Consider the following 13,495-nt stretch of genomic DNA (forward strand, 5'->3'; position numbering starts at 1 on the left):
TCTAATTTTAAAATGCCTAAACAAGTTAATAAAAAATATCTAGATGTGTAAATAAAAGTAATATACAATACAAAATATACTGTATATTAATGTAAAAATTATACAATTTTACTTTACCATTTTTTTTCCTCCCAAAAATGTGAAATGTTGTTGAAGTATCAATTACATTTATACATCAATGTAATAAAATATAATTTGCGGAACATATACAAAACAACAACAACATGTTACAATGTCCTAATAAAATGTTAATAAACAAAACATGGTGTACTTTTTTACAATATTATAATAATTTGGAAATGTATAATAAATATCATAATTAACTATCCTAACCCCAAATCAAAATAAAGTCAGATCAAATGCTGGATACTAAACTATAATAACTTACTATTCTAACTCCAAAATCAATTACACTCTGGGAAAATGCTGGATAGCAAACCATAATAATTTATTATTCCAAATCCAAATCCAATTAAACTCTGGGAAAATGCTGGATAGTAAACCATAATAATTTACTATTCTAACTCCAAATCCAATTAAACTCTGGGAAAGTGCTGGATTGCAAATCTTAATATTTTACTTCATTAACTCCAAAATTATATAAACTGTAAACAATAAGAGGTCCATTAGGATGGCGGACGGACAGAGTCTAGGCGGCGGTCCCGTCCAAGTAATTAGGATGCACCCGCCACAGTGGCGGGTGCATCCCCGCTGCAGTGTTAAAAATGCATGTTATGCGTTTCAAAGCACAACATGACAGGCACCGCGCGTTGCCTGCCATGTTGTATTTTGATCTATCAGCAACAAGGGGCCCCAAATAAGTCAGCAGGGACCTCGGGGAACATACTTTGTACAAGCAACAATGGTCCCAAACATACAATAAATGCGAGAGGAATAAATATAGACAGAATCAATCTATATTGCGAGTGACATGTCCAGCCGGACAGTGGTCTTCAAAGTTTACTCAATATACAAGTCACCAAAACAAGGAATACCTTCCACAGTTCAACCAGTGTGGTACACAAGCCTGTGCCCAGCACTAACAGAACGGGTACAGAGGGTGAATATACAGAGCGAAGAAGGGCTATTAAGGCAAAAGGACGTTTCTGTCATAAAATACAATTGTACAGAATTTTCAAGTATAGCACTATTACATCACATTGTAATCACGTTTAGTATATAGGTGCTAAATTGGTCGACGGCGTTTCGGACCCCCTAGTAAATCACGGGGACCATCATCAGGACATTTCATTGAAAGCCTTAACAAGAATTAGCCTCTAATTGCCTAGAAGGGAGAGGAAGGAAAAGAAGGAAATGCATACTTTTAGAGAGTGAGCCTTCAAGCATTTAACAACAAAAAGTGACTTGTAGTGAAAAGTGATGCACTGAACTCCCAGTCTGGTGGTGTTCAGAGTGAGTGCAATAACGGGGTGGCGCGGTTCAGCATGCCAGCACCAAGTGTCCAAGTGCTGGAACATAAAGTTGCATGCACGGTCAGGCATGGCAATGAATTTAGGTAAGGTGGAAAAAGGTAATTGAACCTTGCTGGTTCCAGGAATAGCCAAGACGTTAATTAACCGTTCAAGAGCCGATGTGGCATTGAAATGCGGCCAGGTTGATTTGCATACGTGGGCCAACAAGGACGCACGAAGGGGGACACTGGTTTCACCAATCAACAACCATGAATTCCCATGCAAGAAAGGTGGCGGCAATAAATTGCGGACCGGTGGATGAAATCGATCGAGCTAATGAGGTGGTACGGGCAGGCATGCAAGTTCCAATAATCAATTCGGAATTGTGTGTTGAGGAGCCTATAGCACTAGGTGCGTGCCATGCGTGATCATTGGTGAGAACGGTACTAAATTGCAGTCAAGTGGATCAAAATGATCTGGCTACCAAGGTGGTACAGGCTCCTCACATGCATGGTTTTTGCGTGACTCTAGGATCTAGCATGCCCGCCTGTACCACCTTGGTTGCCAGATCATTTTGATCCACTTGACTGCAATTTAGTACCGTTCTCACCAATGATCACGCATGGCACGCACCTAGTGCTATAGGCTCCTCAACACACAATTCCGAATTGATTCTCGGAACTTGCATGCCCGCCCGTACCACCTCATTGGCTCGATCGATTTCATCCACCGGTCCGCAATTTATTGCCGCCACCTTTCTTGCATGGGAATTCATGGTTGTTGATTGGTGAAACCAGTGTCCCCCTTCGTGCGTCCTTGTTGGCCCACGTATGCAAATCAACCTGGCCGCATTTCAATGCCACATCGGCTCTTGAACGGTTAATTAACGTCTTGGCTATTCCTGGAACCAGCAAGGTTCAATTACCTTTTTCCACCTTACCTAAATTCATTGCCATTCCTGACCGTGCCTGCAACTTTATGTTCCAGCACTTGGACACTTGGTGCTGGCATAATGAACCGCGCCACCCCGTTATTGCACTCACTCTGAACACCACCAGACTGGGAGTTCAGTGCATCACTTTTCACTACAAGTCACTTTTTGTTGTTAAATGCTTGAAGGCTCACTCTCTAAAAGTATGCATTTCCTTCTTTTCCTTCCTCTCCCTTCTAGGCAATTAGAGGCTAATTCTTGTTAAGGCTTTCAATGAAATGTCCTGATGATGGTCCCCGTGATTTACTAGGGGGTCCGAAACGCCGTCGACCAATTTAGCACCTATATACTAAACGTGATTACAATGTGATGTAATAGTGCTATACTTGAAAATTCTGTACAATTGTATTTTATGACAGAAACGTCCTTTTGCCTTAATAGCCCTTCTTCGCTCTGTATATTCACCCTCTGTACCCGTTCTGTTAGTGCTGGGCACAGGCTTGTGTACCACACTGGTTGAACTGTGGAAGGTATTCCTTGTTTTGGTGACTTGTATATTGAGTAAACTTTGAAGACCACTGTCCGGCTGGACATGTCACTCGCAATATAGATTGATTCTGTCTATATTTATTCCTCTCGCATTTATTGTATGTTGTATTTTGAAACGCAGGGGGGTACCTATGGTACCCCCCATGTGCACCCCCCACACCCCCTTCACCCCCCCTTCACCCTGGGGGCCCGCAACGGGCCCCCAAAGCAAAGACCGTATGCCTTTCCGTGGCAAAGGCATAGCCCCCAGCACATCCTAATATGGCTGGCGGTGTCTGATAGACACCGCCACCATATTAGAGCCATATTAGGTCTTCTCGTCCGCCACGGTCACCCCGCCATTATAATGGCGGTGGCGATCCGTCCGCCATCCTAATTGACCCCTAAATATGTAAAATTCCCCCTTTTAATTACTGCACACACAAATAAATATCCTTAAAATTTAAATTTAAAAATGACTTCTATTTATCTTTCTATATTTATAAATTCAATTTTAAAAACTATTTCCCAAAATATTTAACTATTATTTATATAAAGTTTAATATTATGTATTTATTGTCAAAAACGTCTAACTATATTTTCCATATTTTAACATTTTTATAATTTGACATTTTTATAAAAATTTCAATTAAATTCTAAATAAAATTTACTAAATTTATAATAAAAATACACATTTTTTTTAATATAATTCATATTTTTAGATTTAACATTTTTTAAATATTAAATTTAACATTGAGGGGCACATTAGTATGGCGGGCGGACTTTGTCCGCCCGCCATACCAGTGGGAAATGGGACCGCCCGCAATGCTAGCGGCAGTCCGGCACACCCCATTATGATGCGCCCGCCACACTGGCGGGCGCATCCCGTATTTTTAACATTGAGCACCGCCCGCTGCAATGCTAAACATGCACGTTGTGTTTTTCAAAGCACAACGTGACAGGCACCACGCGGTGCCTGCCACGTTGTTCTTTGAAAGGCAGGGGGTACCATAGGTACCCCCCATGTGCACCCGCACCCCACCCGGAGTCCATCCACCATATTGATCCCTTTCACGCCCGGTCAACATGTCAAAGGGGCAGAAAAGCGGCGGACGGTCTTTCCGTCCGCCGCGGACCCCTCAGCCATTGTATTATGGCGGAGGTCTTTTCTACAGGGATGGCTGGCAGATTGCCCCCGCCAGCCCAGCGGGGGCATCCCGCCCGCCATCCTAATGGGGCCCTACATTTCATAATATGCTTATTCCAAAATATCATTTCAAATTTTAAATTTAATAAAACATTTTGTAAATTTCTAATTTATAACTAAAATTTCTAGTTTCCATTTTTTTCACATATATTAAAAAAAATTACATTTAAATTATAACACAACATTTTTAAATTACTCCCCACCCATATCCCCTATAAACCCAACATCCAACTCCTAAACTTATAACAAAAAATTGAAAAAAAACAATTCCCATTTATTACTTGCATACAAAAATAATAAATTCCCCCAAAAAATTACAAATTCTAAAGCACTAAAGTTCAATTTACATCATTAACATAAAATCGATATTATTTACAACAATATTACTTACAACTATATTTTCTACATCGATATTTAACACTCTTGACATTCTTGTACTTCTAATAAAACAATATTTTTTACATCTATATAAATTACATCGATATTTAAAACAAACAATATTCTTACCTCGATATTTCTGTATGTCAATATTATCCTGTCGATATTCTTGCTCTGCACCCCTTGTTTATATGATAGATTATTGGGTGTAAATTTGACTTTGGGCAGCATTTCTAAATCTGTGTAGTGAGAGATAAAGGAACATTATCACTGAGACCCACTTTTAAAATAGAGAATCCTGCTGCATTTGGTTTATAGTGCTCAGATAGAAAAATACAAATCTATAAGACTGACCTGACCTCTACCTGTAAATGTAACCTGGTTCTGTGCCGGTTGCATAATAAAATCCATTGTCAGATAAAGGGAGACTTTGGATAGAATGGAATTAAAGATGTCCCCACAGGGGTTGTGGGCAAAATGATGTTTCACTTCCATAAATTGCAAAAAGCACAGTTGATGGACAGAATGTAGAACAATGTCATACATTCATCCCAGTACAAGTATCTGGGCCTAAATCCATCGTTTTTTTGCACTCCACACCACCCTGGGTTAGACACTGGCTATATGCAAATCAGCTCTGACCCTGTGCCTCATGAAAACAGTCCAGTCCGAACTACCAAGCCATGTCTTTCCCAGACCGGAATAAAGCATCCAAGGACCGGTTTCTGGCGATCAGCCTTCATCAGCCTGGATAGCTTGACTCCAGTGGTGTGGAGAGCCTGGGACTCACGTCTGAGCATACCCAGCCCACTCGGGGTGAAAATTGCAAAAAACTCAGTTGATGGACAGAATGTAGAACAATGTCATACATTCATCCCAGTACAAGGATCTGGGCCTAAATCCATTGTTTTTTTGCACTCCACACCACCCTGGGTTAGACACTGGCTATATGCAAATCAGCTCAGACCCTGTGCCTCATGGGAACAGTCCAGTCCGAACTACCAAGCCATGTCTTTCCCAGACCGGAATCAAGCATCCAAGGACCGGTTTCTGGCTATCAGCCTTCATCAGCCTGGATAGCTTGACTCCAGTGGTGTGGAGAGCCTGGGACTCACGTCTGAGCATACCCAGCCCACTCGGGGTGAAAATTGCAAACAACACAGTTGATGGACAGAATGTAGAACAATGTCACACATTCATCCCAGTACAAGGATCTGGGCCTAAATTCGGGGTGAAAATTGCAAAACAACACAGCCTTCATCAGCCTGGATAGCTTGACTCCAGTGTGTTTTTTGCAATTTTTAATAATACATCAAAATTGAGATAGGCTATTGAAATATTGATTAAGTCCCAACAGGTGTTCCAAATCACATTTGATAGATCACAAACGAATCTATGGAGATGTTTGTTAATTCTGAGATTCTTTATTCTTTACAAAAATTGATCCTACAAAAAGTAGCCAACGCGTTTTGTCCCGTATTGGGGCTTCTTCAGTGGTTAACTTTAGTTTGTTAATTTCCTTATTTCTGGTGCATGTTATCTTCTCTATGGTTCAAGTTAAAAGATGTTGATCTTTGTAGTATAAATATTAATCACTGATCCTCGGTTGTAATCTGGTTCATCAAAGATGGGTTCTGGCCCATGTCGGCCACCGCACTAGATAGTTGGTTAGTAAGCATGCATGGTTAGTCTTCACGTGCAATCCCCGCGTTCCGATTCAGAATTAATAAAAACGACTTCATGGACTTGATTGCGATCTATCAAATGTGATTTAGAACACCTGTTGGGACTTAATCAATATTACAATAGCCTATCTCAATTTTAATGTATTATTAAAGCTCATTAAAAAATAGTGGGTGCTGATGTTTTTTTGTTTTTGTATGTGTAGATAATCACCACTAATAGGGGATTAGGAAGCTTTCTCCCCTAATCATAGCACCACTTAGATACCACCCCTAAAGTGTAACAAGTGCTGTATTCTCTGTCTAAGGTCTCCTTCGTAAATCGCAAGTTGTCCTGCTATGTCATTGTCAGATAAAACAAAATTGTTATGCCAAAAGTTGACAATGACCAATGTGACGTTGGATTCATATATTATGTTAATAAATTGAAAATGTGAGGAGTCCAGATATGTGTTATAAACCTTGTCACCTAAAGTCGTTGCTATTAAGGTAAGCAAACCACCTTTATGATGACTCTCCCCAGGGATATGTCCGCCGGGGTATGGATTGATACAAAACCATCAATATGCACTATATCCCATGTCCAAATTCTTGAAGGCAAACAATGTTGTAACTCTTTATGAGGTCAAGCCAATCTACATTTTTCATCGGGAAACATCTATTACAATGCAGGGATTACAACTTGGCGCCTTTACAATGCAGTCAGTACCACGACTACGATGTTACCATGAGTTCCATTACAATGCAAGTCATTACAACGACTTGCTTTAGGGAATGTGGTGTTGGACTGGTCCTGGATTTTAAGTCCAACACCTTCCCTACTGTTACACAAACTGGAGTTGGAATAGTAATGTAAACTATTCCAAAGTCCAGTGCTTCCCTACAGCAAGTCATTGTAATGACTTGCGATGTAATGGAACTTGTGGTAACAACACAGCCGTGGTATTGACTGCGTTGTTAAGGCTTGCGTTGTGTTAGCATATGTGGTAACACATGCTATTCTTTTTCACCACATTTAAAAGACCTGATGTTCCATAATAGGTACCCAAATACATTTTGCTCATAGACCACAATTAGTGTCAGTGTGAAAATCGGAAATTATATTCACAGGAACAATATTGGCCTCCATTTGTTCCCTGAGTTCCAATAAGTTCCCAATTCCCACGCCAGTATGTGCTGGTGTTGTGAACACACTTCCCCAGTGGCTGTTGCCATCTCCTTTTGCGGTATTCCAATGGCAGATGATTATCTCTGCGGTCGCAGTAAATCAATTTGTTTCAGGGGTGGGGGGGGGAGCGATTAGAGGTCGGTGTGGCATAAGAGTGAGGGAGACCGCATCCAGCAGGAATGGGCATAGGTGGCTTGAAGGCCTGGTATGTAGAAATTTCGTAAAGGTACTGCCATAATGTTATCACTTGATGATCTAAGCACAGAGAGCCTTTCCAATTGAGAGACCACCACATACATATTTGTAAAATTGACGACACGATCAATCAATCATGCCATTTGTATAGCGCACTACTCACCCGGGAGGGTCTCAAGGCGCTTGGGGGGAGGGGTATGCTACTGCTCGAACAGCCAGGTCTTGAGTTGTTTCCTGAAGGCGAGATGGTCCTGGGTCAGCCGAAGGTGGATGGGGAGGGAGTTCCAAGTCTTGGCAGCCAGGTAAGAGAAGGATCTTCCTCCGGCGGTGGCTCTTCGGATGCGTGGTACGGCTGCGAGGGCGAGGCTGGTGGACCGTAGCTGGCGGGTGGGCGTGTAGAAGGTCAGGCGGTCGTTGAGGTACTTGGGGCCCAGGTCGTGGAGAGACTTGTGTGCGTGGGTGAGGAGCCGGAACGTGATCCTCTTGTCGACGGGGAGCCAGTGCAGGTTCCTCAGGTGGCTGGAGATGTGGCTGCGTCGGGGGACATTCAGGATGAGTCGGGCGGAGGCGTTCTGGATGCGCTGGAGTCTTTTCTGTAGCTTGGCTGTGGTTCCGGCGTAGAGGGCGTTTCCGTAGTCCAGTCGGCTGGTGACGAGTGCCTGGGTGACAGTCTTCCTGGTCTCGGTCGGGATCCAGCGGAAGATCTTGCGAAGCATACGCAGGGTGTTGAAGCACGATGAGGAGACGGCGTTAACTTGTCTGGTCATCGAGAGGGAGAGGTCCAGGATGAAGCCCAGGTTGCGTGCGTGGTCGGTTGGCTTGGGTGCGGTGCCCAGGGCTGGGGGCCACCAGGAGTCGTCCCAGGCGGAGGGCGAAGATCCCAGGATGAGGACTTCCGTCTTGTCCGAGTTCAGTTTCAGGCGGCTGTCCTTCATCCACTCGGCGACGTCTTTCATCCCTTCGTGTAGGCAGGTTCTGGCGGTGTCGGGGTCTCTGGTGAGGGAGAGGATCAGCTGGGTGTCGTCGGTGTAAGAGATGATGTTGAGGTTGTGCTGGCGTGCGATGGCTGTGAGAGGTTTCATGTAGATGTTGAAGAGGGTGGGGCTGAGTGAAGATCCTTGCGGGACGCCGCAGATGACTTCGGTGGCCTCGGAGCGAAACGGGGGGAGGCGGACTCTTTGTGTTCTTCCGGCGAGGAACGAGATGATCCACTCCAGTGCCTTCTCTTGGATACCGATGTTGCTGGGGTGCTGGACTAGGGTGCGGTAGCAGACCGTGTCGAACGCAGCGGAGAGGTCCAGGAGGATGAGGGCCACTGTTTCCCCCTTGTCGAGCAGGGTCCGGATGTCGTCGGTGGCTGCGATGAGGGCGGTCTCGGTGCTGTGGTTGGCTCTGAAGCCGGACTGCGAGGGGTCGAGGGATCCGTTCGTCTCGAGGAAGGCGGTCAGCTGTCTGTTGACGATCTTCTCGATGACTTTAGCAGGAAAAGGGAGGAGCGAGATGGGGCGGAAGTTTTTGAGATCGGTGGGGTCCGCTGTAGGTTTCTTCAGGAGGGCGCTGATCTCGGCGTGCTTCCAGCTCTCCGGGAAGGTGGCGGTGTTGAAGGAGGCGTTGATGATGTTCCGGAGTTGGGGTGCGATGGTGGAGTCGGCCTTGTTGAAGACGTGATGTGGGCAGGGGTCGGTCGGTGATCCGGAGTGGATGGTGTTCATCGTGCGGGCTGTGTCTTCGGTGGTCACCGTGGTCCAGGTGCGAAGGGTGGCGGTGGGGGGCGTTGGTTCGACGGTTGGGTGCGTGGGTGGGGCGCCGAAGCTGTTGTGGATGTCGGCGATCTTGCGGTGGAAGAACGAGGCGAAGGAGTCGCAGAGGTCTTGTGACGGAGTGATGTCGTTGGTGCCGGTGCTGGGGTTGGAGAACTCCTTGACGATAGTGAAGAGCTCTTTGCTGTCGTGGGCGTTGTTGTCCAGTCGTTCCTTCAGGGATTTCTTCTTGGTGGTGCGGATGAGCTGGTGGTGCTTGCGGGTAGCGTGTTTGAGGGCGGTCATGTTGTCGGTGGTCCGGTCGAGGAGCCAGGCTTTCTCGAGGGTGCGGCAGGTCTTCTTGGAGTCCTTGAGGTCGTCGGTGAACCAGGATACCTTCTTGCTTCTGGGTCTGCTGGGAGGGTTCTTTAGTGGCGCGAGGTCGTCGGCGCAGGCGATCAGCCACTGTGTGAAGGTGCGGGCTGCTTCGTTGGGGTCCGTTGTGTTGGCGGGTGGGCTCTGGCTGAGGGAGGTGGTGAGCTGGTCTGCGGTGATCTTGCTCCAATTCCTGTGAGGTACCTGTTGCGGGTGGTGGTGGGTCGTGGATCTTTTGAAGCTGAAGTGGACGCAGCTGTGGTCGGTCCAGTGGAGTCCGGTGGCGTGGCTGAAGGGGATGTACTTGCTGGAAGAGAAGACGGGATCAAGCGTGTGGCCGGCGTAGTGGGTGGGGGTGTTGACCAGTTGCTTGAGTCCGAGGTTGGCGAGGTTTTCCAGCAGGGCGGTGGTGTTGCGGTCCTTGTTGTTCTCCAGGTGGAAGTTGAGGTCCCCGAGGAGGATGTAGTCGGTGGAGGGGAGGGCGTGCGGGCTGATGAAGTCTGTGATGTCTTTGCTGAATTGTGTGCGTGGTCCCGGGGTCTGTAGACGAGGGTGCCTCTGAGGGTCGTCTTAGGGTCGGTGTGAATCTGGAAGTGGAGATGTTCGGCTGCGGCGAAGGAGTCGTTGGCGTCGGTCGTGATGCGGATGGTGTTCCTGTGGACGATGGCGATGCCACCTCCGGTCTGGTTGATGCGGTCCCTCCTGATGATCTTGTACCCGTCTGGGATGGCGATGGCGATGTCGGGTGCAGAGGAGGCGTTGATCCAGGTTTCCGTGAGGAAGGTGACGTCCGGTGATGTAGCGTCGAGGAGGTTCCAGAGTTCCACGGCGTGTCTGTGGACGGAGCGGGTGTTGATCAGGATGCACTTGAGGTGGTTGCTGCTGGTGTTTGTCTTGGCGGGTGCGGGGCAGGTTCGGAGGCAGGTGAACTTGCAGGTGCAGCAGGTGAAGGGTCCGTGGGTGCGTCTCGGGGTGGCTCGGCAGCAGGCGTGGGTCCGGCCGGCATTGAGTGCGTTGAGAGTGGCGGCGTCGTAGGTCAGTCGGGTCGTCTTGCCTCGGCGGGGAGGGCCAGGGGTCCTGGCGCTGGGCGCGGGCCAGGCGCAGACGGGCTTACCTTTGATGCACCTTCGGCGCTCAATCGGCGCTCCCGCTGCGCGCGTCCGCTGCGCGGTCGCTCTGGGGGCGTCATAAGTAAGGAGCCGGGAGGAGCAGCTGGGTGGCGGGAGCGGGGCGGCGAATGGAATCACAGGGCAGCGGCGGGAAATTCCAAGAAGCAGCGGGAAATTCCCAGGAGCAGCGGGAAATTCCCAGGAGCAGCGGGCAGCGAGCGAAGGAATCTGCAGGCAGGAGGCGGCAAAGGCAGGCAGGAGCGGCAGCAGTGAGTGGGGCGACCAAGCCCTGTGGAGGGCTGAGCGGTCACACTCTGTGGTCCCCTACGGTCCCCTTAAGTAAGGAGCCGGGAGGGAGGAGCAGCTGGGTGGCGGGAGCGGGGCGGCGAATGGAATCACAGGGGGGCGGGGCCGCAGGGAGGCAGCGGCGGGAAATTCCAAGAAGCAGCGGGCAATTCCCAGGAGCAGCGGGAAATTCCCAGGAGCAGCGGGAAATTCCCAGGAGCAGCGGGAAATTCCCAGGAGCAGCGGGCAGCGAGCAAAGGAATCTGCAGGCAGGAGGCGGCAAAGGCAGGCAGGAGCGGCAGCAGTGAGTGGGGCGACCAAGCCGTGTGGAGGGCTGAGCAGTCTCCATAGCTATCCGTTGGTTGCAAGCCAACCCACAATACTCTCTGTACATTGTTTATTCTCCTAAATAAGCCCTCGCCGTTGTTTCAGTTTGATACTCTCACCAGCCAATGTACCACTTTATTTTTTTAGTTGCTGAGCATCCTCATCCCTCTCATGGTATATGGGCAGAACATTCTTCAAAACTACTACCAGAGGGGTCGCTTCTGGTGGGAGCTGAAGTACTCTTTTAGGGCTAGAACTCTCTCTTCATGATACAAGTGAACCTATTGTCCCCTAAGGTTTTAAACCCATGTTCGTTCCGGGAAATAACTTTACTTGGAGCCCTCCCCAAGTACCTGGCAGCTCTATTTAAAACAGAATAATTGGTGGCCGGACTGTTGTCCTGCTGGCTGCTCTCTTGTAAATTATGTGATTTTTCACAAGATTGAGCAGGCAAGGGGCGTTGCGACCCTGACTTCTGCTTTGTAGCCATTGTGAACCCACTACTTGAATTTGACCTGACAAGGGCCTTCAAAGATGTGTCAATACTGTTGAGAGTAGCCACGAGGGGATCAAAGTAAGATTTCAAGGTTTTCCCCAAGTATATCGGCAAACACAGCAGAGGATAAAACATCTCCCTTAACCTCTTTCATTAATACTGCGATGACGGTGTTGAAAAATACCCCACCTTCATAGAGGTAGGTTTCTAAAAAACTGGCGGCAATTTACGACAAAGAGAAGGTTTAATAGGGCCTTTTGCCTTTTTTGTGGAAGGTGAAGAAGAAGTGTCAACTCTGGGCGCCTAAATCATCTTTGGGTATAACCTCCAACTCTCCCTTAAACACAGAAGGGTTTCGGCCTTCGGGGGTGGGGGGGGGGGGGATGGAGAGGAGAGTCATAATATTTACAGCCAGGCACGGTGATTGTGAAACTTTATATCCCCAGCTAGAAGGACTGGGGTGTAAAACCTTTTTTGTGGCGCCAAGTCTTTATTCCACATACTCAATTTCACTATTGATTGCCCCAATGGCTGTAGCGAGAAAGCTAGTAATTGTACCAATTAAAGGGCGTTCTTTGAAATCAGGCATTACAGACTTCCTCTTCCCCACCTTGATCACGGTAATGGAACAAGTTTAAGGAAATGTTGTACCAAACTGTCATCAACCAGCCAACAGGGGTGGCCCAGCCCAGCCTCAGCCTGACACAGACGGGCGCAGATCAGCCCGCTCTTGGCCCAGGCGTGACCTGCACGTGCCCCAATCCATGGGGAGCGAGGCAGCGCTTTATAGTGCGATGTCAGGCGCCTCCATCACCACATCATCTCCCTAGCAGCTGTGGAGATGATGTGGTGAGCCCTGGGACAGGTAGTCCCACCAGGGCAAAGCCTCTAAATTTGGCTCCTCATTTACAATATTTTGACGCACAGAAGCGCAGCAAGCCTTCCTACTGTGTTGCAGTGCGTCAAAATAAAAGGGCAGGAATGCGTCCTATCTAAAAGATACGGCGTATTCCTGTCATTCTCCCCTGCACCAGCGCACAAAGAGCAGCTGTGCGCCAGCGCAGACACCTTTGTGTCATTTTGCAAGGGGGCCTAAGCTGAGGGGATGATTGTTTTTGTGCAGGAAAGGACATCTTCCTGCACAAAAACAATCATTAAAGGCATTTTCCTCTTTCTATGCCTGTTGCAGAATGCAGTACGTATAGAAAGAGGAAAAACGAGGAGAAATAAAAAGTATTTCTCCTAGTTGCGCATCCTTACGCCTCCCCTAGGGAGGGATAGGATTTTGACGCATTCCCAGGTTTACAAAATGTTGTAAATCTGGAAATGTGTCAAGTTCCATGGATGTTGTGTTGTAACACCCATAGCAACCCCCATGGAATGCCCCTTTCATGCAGAGTTATGTGTGAAAGGGAAAAATATTTACAAGACCATGAAAAGGGTAACTTTACATGGCCTTGTAAATATGGGGAAGCCTATTGCGCTGCATCAATAAAAGTGATGCACTGGCAGCGCAATGGGCTAGTAAATAATCCCTTCGGTGTTTAGGGGAGCCCTGGCACCAGGAAATCAGACCTGGCTAACTAACAGAAGAAGAAGGGTCAAAGATCCGCAAAAGCAAAAACTGCAGAAGAAGCAAGTGGCTTAGCACGAGCCCTGCCAG

The sequence above is a fragment of the Lissotriton helveticus genome, chromosome 4_1 (assembly GCF_964261635.1).
Source record: "Lissotriton helveticus chromosome 4_1, aLisHel1.1, whole genome shotgun sequence".
NCBI classification, from domain to species: domain Eukaryota; kingdom Metazoa; phylum Chordata; class Amphibia; order Caudata; family Salamandridae; genus Lissotriton; species Lissotriton helveticus.